Below are 11,223 nucleotides of genomic sequence, written 5' to 3' on the forward strand. Positions count from 1 at the left end.
GCCAGGTTAACCAGAAAATTTTGGCTCTCCAGTCATTTTGGGAAGGCTACAAATGGATCAAGAGTTCATCTTCCTACCTGAGAAATGTACTCCATTTCCTTCTTCCTATAGATCAGAACGCCAAACTGACAGAACTTAAAGATGGTGGGGCATGCAGGAAAAAAAAAAAAAAAGATTGATGTGATTTTGGAACAAATACATCCACACTCTCTGGGCCAAAACAATATATGGACTCCACCCAAAGTTAAGTGTGGATCCCTGGGGCACCTTTGGAAATTATAGTGCTCTCAACGGCTTTGGAATTAATATGAAGTCCCTGGCATTATATGGCCATGGATGGGGCTACTATATAACCTGATTTTCCCAGGATGGTCCAGAATTATGTGTGTTCTCTCAGCATAATTATCTATAATGCCCCTTTTGTTCTTCACAGTGTCACAACCTGAATGATATATGGTTTTCATTGCCATGAGGTACTCAGAAGATCCTAAGTCTCCAAGTATAAGTCACTAATCAAAAGAATTTATATTGGCCCCCAGTACACTGCTATTGTTATTGGTGCTCTTGATATTGCTTCTAATAAACACACATTTTCAGAAAGCTCATCCTTGCATAACACCTGAGTATACAGTAAAGAATTATTGAGGACAGCTATATTAATGAATAGTTTTAGATTTTTGATAATTCACTTCACTTGGGGCCATAACTTACATAACTGACTCATTTATTTTCTCTATTATTCTCAAACCCGTATTTTTTCATATACTTCTGAACTCTTCATTCGATTTTGTCCCTGAACACTTATATGTATCTTATTACCATAGCTTCGTAATGTCTTGATATCCGATAGGATATGTTTTCCTCTCACCCAACTTAATTCTTAGTTATTAAAAGTTGCTTGACCACACTTGTAAATTTATATATAATCCATTCTTTACTGAAATGTCAAGTGACATACTCTTATTTACACTTTGCAAAGTAGGAATATCAAAGCCCTATAAAATTTCCCCTACCAGTCTAACCTGTTCCATTTTAGGATCTCAGGTTTAACTGTACACCTGGATTTAATTTTTCATATGTTTATACATGTTATGGATGGGTGGTGAGATGTGCTTGTCTTTGGTGACAAGTGTTATGAAATAAAATTTCCTCCTAATTCATACCAGACTATTAACACGATGGTACAATCAAGACATTCATGGAAACTTAATGACAAAAACATTCCAAGAACTGCAGAAGGGCACTTCCCTCATCTTTTCATCCCACACCCATTAAAATAAAAACTCCTTTTGGCACATGCTAGGGAGAATCAAGGTAGAATGATTAGTTGGATTGTACCAAGCTATAGAGGGCCTTTACCCCTTTAAATTAGCATTTAATAGCTAAGCTATTAAATACATATGAAAATTAGTGGCATTTACAGCCATTGTTGTGGCCATGATGTTTATACAAAATCCTTCACATTAATAGGAAAGAGAGTATTTATGTTAAACAAGTCCATACTGGTTATTTTCCAACATCTTTGAAATGATTCACAAATTGGGAGAACTTTAAAATTGCTAAAGTATCAGGGATAAGCCAACAATGGGACTGTTGGGGTGCTGAGTTGTGCCCAAATCAGATTTTCTCCTTATCCCCTGGGAGTTTCCATACCAAGCTTCCCAAGTTGAATTTGTTGAGTATGATGGAACCCTTTTAGAACAGACCTACCCTACCTATGGAATTCCCTATGAAATCTACAGATCTCAATATAAGTAAGTAGACTTGTATGGACTACAGATGTGGTCTAAGAGTCTGCAGATGCAGGTTGAATGTGTATATGATGTTCATCAAAACACATATGTAAATATGCCCTTCCTTACCACCATGGGTACACTGCGGGCTAAGACATAGGTTTCTGCAGCACAGAGACAGGTGTTCCTATTTGGGTTATTCACTTAAAATACAATATACTCATTATCCAACTTGGACTGCTCCGGATCTCCATTTTTCCACCAAAACAGGAATCTTACCGCTGTACTCACTGACTATGAACTTCACCCTCTTACAAAGAAATCCTGAAAATGGAGTGAGCTAAGAACCTTCTCCTATAGTCCTTGACCTCATCTCTGGAAGGGAGAATAAGATACTGTTATGGCAGCCTAGAGGTTCTACCTAACAAGTCAATTAATACACAAAGCCCTTATTTTTATATCATTTCCCTCCACCATATTCCCATGTATTTTTAATCTTGAAAGCTCTTCAGAGTAAGCCTACAACACACAATGACCCTCCGTGCCTTCTCCTCCAATATCTTCTTTGCTAATTGATGGCTGGAAGCCCCATGCTGGCTTTCATGATTTCCCTTTCTCTGTCCTATCTGTGGTACACATTTAAAAATTCAGCCCCAAAATACTGAAAAGTCTTTTTGGGAGACTTACTTACTTTGGGAGACACACTTATTATGTGCCTGTCTCTGCTCTCCATGTTAGGGATGCATCATTGAACAACACAATAATCTTTGTCATTGTGGAGCTAACCTTCTAGTTGCTTCCCAAGGATCTTTGCCTTTCAACAGGCAACACGTTGGGGAAGGCTGAGCTCCAAGTTAGGATTGTCCCAACAGAGGCAAATTCGAATGTCTTAGTCCAAAATCTTAATTGAGGAACAATTGGAATTCACTTATATTGATATATTACTAAAATTATATTTCCTTCCATCTTAAAGAAAATAACATGAATCTGCTTTCACCTTTTGTTTATTACTTTATTATCATGTCTGTCTATGCTGTTTCCCTTTAGTGTTTTGGACATTAGTCATCACTGCAAGGGCAGTGTATTCTGTAGTTTCCACCAACAGTTGGTGATAACTGCTGTAGTATTTAGATTTTAATCCCTCTGCAAGAATTACATCAGGACAGAAGCTGCCAAATTATATTACCATTTCAATTAACATAAAAGGGAACTATATTTAATCCTCTCACCTCTTAATCTTCACCTTAATGCCATAATGCAGTTGGGGATAGGAAGGTTGTGTGACTGAAAATATATTTATTTCACCCTTTCTGTGGAAGGATAGTTTAATTAGGTATACAATTGTAGATTGACAGTTATTTTCATTGTACTTTTTTCCTTTCTCATTCCACATTTCATATTAATTTCTTAACAGAGATCCAGTTTCCACTCTATATTCACACTTCCCCAATTTCTTCAAAAATGTCTCTTTATAGTTGGTTTATTTGAATGAGGTTTTAGACAAGGTCCACATTGCACTTGATTATTAACTCTCATAAGTCCCTTATAAACTCTAACATTATTCTCCTTTTTTAATGTCATTTTTTTCTTCTGTTGAAGAAACCATATTCTTTATCATGTAGAATAATCCCATATTCTGGATTTGGTAGATTTCTTCCTGGTAATATCTTTCAACTTGTTTCTCTAATCCTTATGCTTCCTATTAACTGGCAATTAGATCTTGAGTCTTGATTGATTCAGACTTAGTTGGGTTTTATTTATTTTTGTTTGTTTTTTTTTTTGAGAGGGCGGCTGATGGCAAAAATGTGTCATGGGAAGATGCTGTATGTGTCTTATTGACTCACATCACAAAGCACCTACTGTCTGATTGTCACACTTTTAAAGGCACTAAAACTGGCCAAGTCAGTGGGTTTAGGTGTCAGCCCAATCCCTCTGTTATAAAATTCTTGCAGATTGGAGGGGGATATGTTCTTAAAGTGTTTTTCTGAACATATCAGGAAAGGGTGCTTCTTTCAAAAACACAAACCTTCACTAGCAAGAAAATTAAAATTACCCTCAATTTCACCTTCCAGATACAAACACACACATGCACATGCACATGCACATAAATGCTGTGTGTTTAGTTTTGTATCTAGCTTTTTTCAGTTAACATGACTTGAGAGCGGTGTTTAGATACACTTAATCCTGTGCAACAAATAGGAAGCAAAGAGCCTCCTTGGTGTTATGATCATGAGATTTCTCTGGTATCCCTATTGAATGTCAACCCCTCATCCACTTTGAAGGCGTCTAAAGTAACATAAAGTACACACCCTCTAGACCCTCATTGTCACTGCTGGCATTTACTGGAGAGGTTTTGGATCATTTAGGTTGGGAACCAGTTTGTATAGTCTGCCACTCCAGAAGGTTTTAAGATGAATCCTTGAATCAGGTTTCTCTCCTCAAAGCTTCTGGTGGCCCAAAGAAGCCAATGGTCAGACATTAAATGTGCAACTAAAAATGTGTCTTGATAGTATACCAAACCTAAAATCAGTGTCCCAGGTAGATACTCTGTATATTTAAATTGTGTAAAACCAAATAACCCCATATAGCATGGCTTCATATTAGATACCCAGAAGGTCACTGTTTAGCAATTTGATTGAAAATCCACACGAATATTGCAGATGCTTTCTGGGTAAAGTGGGCATCCTAGTAACATTTGTTCTGACAATATTCCGGGCCTGAATCAGCTGCGTCTCACTATGCTACAGAACTAGAGGCTTATCTGTGCCCCTGAACAGATGTCTACCTAGAGCCTCTAGTATATTTTTCTTAATTGATGTTGAAATAATTCAGCTTAAAAGCCAATACTTTTCTAAGATAATCAAGAAGGTGGATAAAAAGTTTTACATTATTTTACTATAAAATATACTCTGAATTCTAGGATGGAAAATTGCTTTCACATGGCAGTGAGAGAGGATTGGCTTTTGAAGGTTTCTTTGGGTAGCCAAGCACCAAAGACCAGTACTTCAAAAGTGAGCTGTTTGCCTTTTTGTGTCACAGCTCTGGGTACTGAGATTTATTCTGAAAGTATGGAAGAAGCATAGGGCCTCCTTCTAATGTTGCTTGTGGGCCCACAGAGTGGTGTGATGCTTCTGCGTGGAGAGAAGTCTGCAACAGAACACAGCTTTGGTGCCTGTGCTTGAGCCCATCCTGACCCAACTCCTGACTTCTGATGTGCCAGAAGCTCTTTAGTCTCAAGTGAGGACAGAGTAAAATTTCATACACTAGAGAACACTGGCCATGTTTCTCCAGTTTCCTGATCGAATGTCAACCCCCCACCTACCCTACAGACCATCTAAGTAACATAAATACATGCCCTCTAGAGCCTAGTTGCCATTGCTAGAGTTTCCTGAAGTGGTTTTAGATGACTTAGGTTGAGAAATACTCATTATTCTGCCACCAAATGGTGGTAAGATCTATCATTGGATCAAGTCTGTTCTGCACCCCTCTCCTGGGGGCCTCCATGTCTGAAGCACTCTAGGGGAAGCTCTTAAGAACTGCTTTCACTGAGCTGCCCTCCAAAGTTTTGCTTTTGGCTTTAACACGTCAAAAAGGTAAGCAAGCAGAGGATAGCCATGTGCAAATTGCTTCTGGTTTATAAAGTATTGTCAAGGATAGAGTCTACAAGACACTCAGTGTAAGGCTACACTTGAGAAATTTCTTTTTGGGTTGAGAGCAAGGATCAACAAAAAGACTCTTCTTACAAAACTGGTGGGCATTCTCCTTTTTAATAATAGCCATTATAACCAAAATATCTCAGAACAGTGGCTTACACGGGAGGAAGTTTATTATTATTTTGTGTAAAACGCCACAGAGAGGAGGTCCAGAGCTGGTAAGAGGCTCTGCCATCATCAACACACAGCTTCCATCTTTGGGTTTAAAGTGATTGCTCCAAGGGACAAAGGACAAGAGAACCCAGAACTGGCCCACTTGTGTTCACCTCCCACGAGACAGAAATTAGTCTCATGGCCATGCCTGGCTGTGAGGGAGAATGAGAAGAGAGAAAGGAGGCATTGCTATTGGTAGACAAACAGAGTCTGCCAGCATTTGCCCCTCCAGCCATCCAGATAGCCATGTTATTCTTCTCGCACAGGCAACATTCTCCGTCAGATTACAGTCCAGAATCTGCACAGCCCACAGTCTCTCCCATGCCCCCCATCAAGTATAGCTCCAACTCCTGTGATCTGGTGACCTACAAATTAAGAGACGAGTTACCTTCAGGCCCGCCTTCCATCCCAATACCACAGTAAACAGAGCTTTATGACCATTTTATTGTGGATAACCACAATAACAACTCCCATTTAGAAAAGTGAAAAATGATAAACATGCAGCAGCCACTAGTCCATAGCAGCTGTCGAACACCCCTGGACAGGAATTGCAGGCTTCATGCCCCTGGCAGTGCAAGGGCGCCTTGTGCTGGAAGCCCCAGTGCTGGAAGCAACTCCCCTGTGGATTGCCCTCCCTGGCTCACTGAGACATGTTCTTGTCTTTATCTTTCATGGCCACATATGAAGTGAGCATAGCTCATTGTCTGCTGGTGAAAGTTTAGGAGACTGAGGATTACTTTAAGGTTCAGATAGCTTTTGCAGGCCAGTCTTGTAGTTTCTTTGGCAATACAGTTCCCTTAAAACCTGATAGACTTATGGTCTACTTATTTCCTGTCAGTTCCAGATGCCAGTAACCACTGCCAAAGATCTCATCTATCCATACCTCTTAAGCCAGAAGATTCTGTTCTTTCATTTCCTGGTCTCCATGTTCAACATACCTCTCCCTCCCATATTGCTGGAGCCTCCCCAGAGGCCATCTGAACCAACAGGCTTGAATGACAAGGCAACAGCCTCAATCTTTACCTTGAGAGTGGCCCCATTGTCTAGTAGGAAACATTCTGTATTAGGCTCTGAGGAAGGCTTGAATGTATTTGGTGGTACAAAAGCAGCTGTATTTGCAACCCTTTGAATTACCAGACTTTCATTCCATTTAGATTGCCGGCTGCACGTAAGAGAGAACTGCCTTGAGCAGAGATCTGCTTACAAGCTGATGAGCCCTCACCTGAGTTAAGGTCTGTTGTAAGACTTTGCTAAGGTTGCCAAATCTATCACTGATGGTAGTTTTAACAGATGTTTACCGTGACACAACAATGGTCAACAGCTTTACAGATTTCAGTATCTTTGTCCTCAATGCCTGTTCCCTGACCATTAAGGCACTGTCATCTATTTCAGGGTTTCTATTTTTACTACAGGATTCGACTTCTAGATATCTACTTTTGTACTGGTAAAATATAATTGAAGCTAATGAAACAAAAAGATCCAAAACTGCAGTAGCTTCAGCAAAGTAATAGCCTAAACGTCAGCAGTCCAGGTACAGAGATTCTGCCATCCTGAACACACAGCCTTTCTGAGTTCTAAATTGCTGCCCCAACTCCTGCCATTTCATCTGTATCCCATCTTTATGTCCATCACACTAAAGTTGTGAATTACACATATCAATTCCACTTATAGCCCATTGGCTAGAAGTTACTCTTATAGCTGGGTTAGCTGTAAGAAAAATGTGAAATATCATTTTAAGAAAGGAGTAGACATGAGTGAGCAGCTATAATTCCCACTACAGAATTGAATTATCTTAGTTTTGGTTTTTGTTTCTTTTAATGTCCAGGCAATCAAGAAGCCCAAAGTCAAATTTGTAGCACTTACGTATATAAATAAATACACATACGCAAAGTTACTGTATTTAAAACATTCTATGTTTTTCCTCTGTATAGTTTTGATTTTATATTTTGATTTCATTAAACTTTTTAGACATACATACTTTACTGTAAGGTGACTCAAGTCTTTTTCAGAAAGGGCTGTGGTATAAACAAACTATAAATGTGAATATGAATAATACAAATTCTAACATGGGATACTCTCAAGTAACATTCAGCCTCATTTTCTCATTTACTTTAGAAAATGTTTGTTATCTAAAATATACCAAGACTGAACTCCATTTAACTTGCAGTGTGATGAACTGCCTAACATATTACCTGATATTACACCATTACTAAGGTTTCATTCCTTGGCTAAAAAGTTATACCATACTAAACTATAAATACTGTTAGAAGTAATCATTTAAAGTAGTAATATCAGTCATTACCGCTGTAGTGAGAATTAGCTAAACAGGTATAATTGTAATACTTCTTAGAAGGGATGGGTCTAAGGAAATGTAATACAATACCTATGAGCCTTCATCTTGGGCAGGGAGAGAAGCTCCTGGAAGGTTGTAAAGTGGACACTACAGGAAGCCTCACCAACTCTGGATGGCTTGTTGAGGCACACTAGGGCAAAGGAGTAGAGGGAGGTGGAGGAGGAGCTTGATAATCGTTAACTTTTGTTGTGTACTTAGCTATGCCCAGGAACTTGTACGGGCTTTACATGCACGTATTACCTCATTTAAAACAAGAGGGCCCTGGAAATCACACAGGGGAAGACAGACGTAGTGTGTCAGGAAACTGAAGACAACTGCTACCGTTGTCTTGTACTTGTTTACCAAGAGCTTTCCCTGAGCTGGTTTCATCTGACCCTGCAGGAGCACTGTCGAGTAGGCTGGTAAAGCAACAAGGTCCAAAGAGGCCAGGTAAGATGTCAGTCGCGGAGCTGAGACTCCAACCTATATCTCCCCCTCACCAAACTCATCTTGCTATGCCACAACCATGCCTCCCAATCCAATGTCATTCCATAAAGAGTTTGTCTCATATCTAAAAACAAAGGTTAAGGATGCTTTTAAGTGGGGATATGGGAACATTTTTAGATAAGCAATGGAATAAAAGGTTTCACCATGAAAACATCATAAATACTCCGAAAGCTGAGTAAGAATTTTTCACGGTGGCTGAGGTGTTAGGCCCCTTGGTTAGGCCAGTCCCCCCTCGTTCACGTTCCCTCCTCCTTGGGGACGTTGTACCTTACCTTCATTCTCACCTTCAGCCTTTCACATTTCTAAATCTGGCCCATACCACATGAAGGGGAGCCCTCCCCGCATTGGCCCCTAGCTTTTACCTCAGTGCTCTCCTTTCTGTTGTTCTCAAGCTTTTCATCAGTAGGCGCCATTCACACCTCACATCTATTTACACGTTCGCCTGAAAACAGGTCTTTGCTTGTGACACCCATTCTCAGTAAAGTGGTTAATTATCTCCTGATGCCAAAGTCCATGGACTCTTCTCAGCTTCTTCCTTTCTTGATCTTTCTGGGGCATTTGACAGGACCAGCCACTCTCTCCCTCCTCTCTTGTCTTCCGTGACACCACCCACTCTTGGTTCACCTGCTATCTCTTGGAACATTCTTCCTCGGAATTCTTGTTGAATTAAATAAACTTCTCTGTCCATCTCTCAAATATTAGGCTCCCTGAGTGTTTTTCTGTTTCATTCCTATTTTCTCACTCTACCTGCTCTACCTGGATACTTGTCTCCATCTCCATCTCCATCTTTAGCTCATCTTATATCTATATCTCCATTCCCCAGGCCCCTGAAGAAAGAGCTTATTTTTTATTGGACAATGGACATTTTCCTACCAATATCTATAAACAACTGAAATTCAGTACTTTTGAAATTGAACTTCTTACATTTTCCCCTACTCAGTCCCAGACATCTTCCCACATTGCTCATGCTAACTGGTGACAGCACTATCCATCTAATTTCCCCAAGGAGAAGGCTAGGATCAGGCAGGACTGCTTCCTTTGCTGACCCCACACCCAGTCATTCTTCAGGTCTTACTGATTTTGCCTTCTAGCCATCTCTGGGATCCACCGTCTCCTCATCATCCTCCCCACTACAGCTGAAGTTCAGACCATCCTTGGCTCCTGCCCAGAGAGTGGCAATAGTTTCCCAATTGGTCCCAGTGCCTCTGGGCTCATTTCTTTTCCATCCAAGCAGCCTAACAAATTGGTCTTGCTAAAACACAAGTCCAATTCTTCTTAAAACCCTTAAAAAGTCCCCCAAAGGCTACAAAATGAAATCAAAGCTTCTCCGTAGGGCATGCAAACTTTTTAAGAGCAGCATCCTATTTTTCTACCTCATTCCCTGTTATTCTTCCATCCATCAACCCTTCCTACCAATCTCCTCCTGCCTCCATTCCTTTATCTGATATGCTCTTCTTTTTTTCAAATTCTGTCTATAATCCTGTGTAATCTCTGCCATCTATTCAACAAGTATTTCTGAATGTCCCTACCAGAGGTCTATTCCAAGGACATTGGGACTGTAGAAAAAAAGAGCACCTACATTTGCCTCAGGAAATCTGCACAGAAAAGTATAATGCTTGTGCTGAGCTTTTAAAGGTAAGGGAAAGCCTTTTCCATGAAGGCTTCCTTGACCTCCAAGGATTTTACGTCCTACTTATTTCCGGTATCACACTGCTGCCCCAGTACGTTGATTTCCTTGTTTCACCTGGTGGCCTGTGAGCTCCTTTAGCGTAGGGACTACATGGTAGCCCTGGGAGTATCCCAGTGCCAGGTACAGGGTCAGCGCTTTGTAGGCCTCAATAAACTCGTTAAATTAGATTGAATCAGAGTAGCCCAAGGCCACTGAGCTCATTAGTGGCAAGTGGTTGGCTTAAGAGAAGTGGCACCCCATCCTCGGGAAGACTGGGCCTGGAATCTTGACCTCATTAGCACCCTGTTCCAACCTAACCTGCCAACTGGCTCTGACTTTCCAAATGTTAACACTACACATCAGCACGTGTGAGCTAAGTATGTGCACACCAAGTATCAACACGGCATATGGATATGTAGTATATGGAAACTAAACTCATTTCACTCACCAAGTTTACAGCCCTTTTAAACCTCCTGGGTTAGTTTTGAATCAAACCCAGATTTTCTAGTGTTTCAGTTCATTTTCTTTTGGCAAACACATCTTCCTGTTGTTAAGAAGAAAGACTTTACAAAGATTATTTAAAAGTTTAACTGGTTTCTTAAACATCAGCTAGCTCTTATAATCCAGGATTTTAATGGTATGGGTGTAAATGAATTAGAAACACATGGATTAATATCCCCCTAGAATCTTCAGGCTAATTATAGGAGATACTTGAGGAAAAATATAGTTGAGGTTTCATCATATACCAAATGTAAAATATTTTAAGATATTCTGTGAGCTCAAAGTCTGACTCTGCCAGCCTGTAGGAATTAGTATGTATGTAAGTGAACTATTTAGTAAGTAGAGTTATCATGAGTGGAGTGAAACTCCTTAGGCCATACGGTCCTCTTTGAACAAAATGGCTGCTACCAGACGGTGAGGCAGGCCTCGAATTCAGGGTTTTGATCTCTGATCCAACTGGTAACACAGAGAAGCTTCCTTTCACGTTCTGTACAGCAGCCCTGTGGAGGTTGGTGCCCTTAATGTTGTTTCCTTAGGAGTGCTGGATATGCAGAGACATGAGACACTAGAGTGAACAGGAAAGCAGTGCAGGGGTCCGACCTGTCTCTTTAATGG

The sequence above is a fragment of the Eumetopias jubatus genome, unplaced genomic scaffold (assembly GCF_037043125.1).
Source record: "Eumetopias jubatus isolate StellerSeaLion01/CBP00866 unplaced genomic scaffold, mEumJub1_p1.0 scaffold_6, whole genome shotgun sequence".
Lineage (NCBI taxonomy): Eukaryota > Metazoa > Chordata > Mammalia > Carnivora > Otariidae > Eumetopias > Eumetopias jubatus.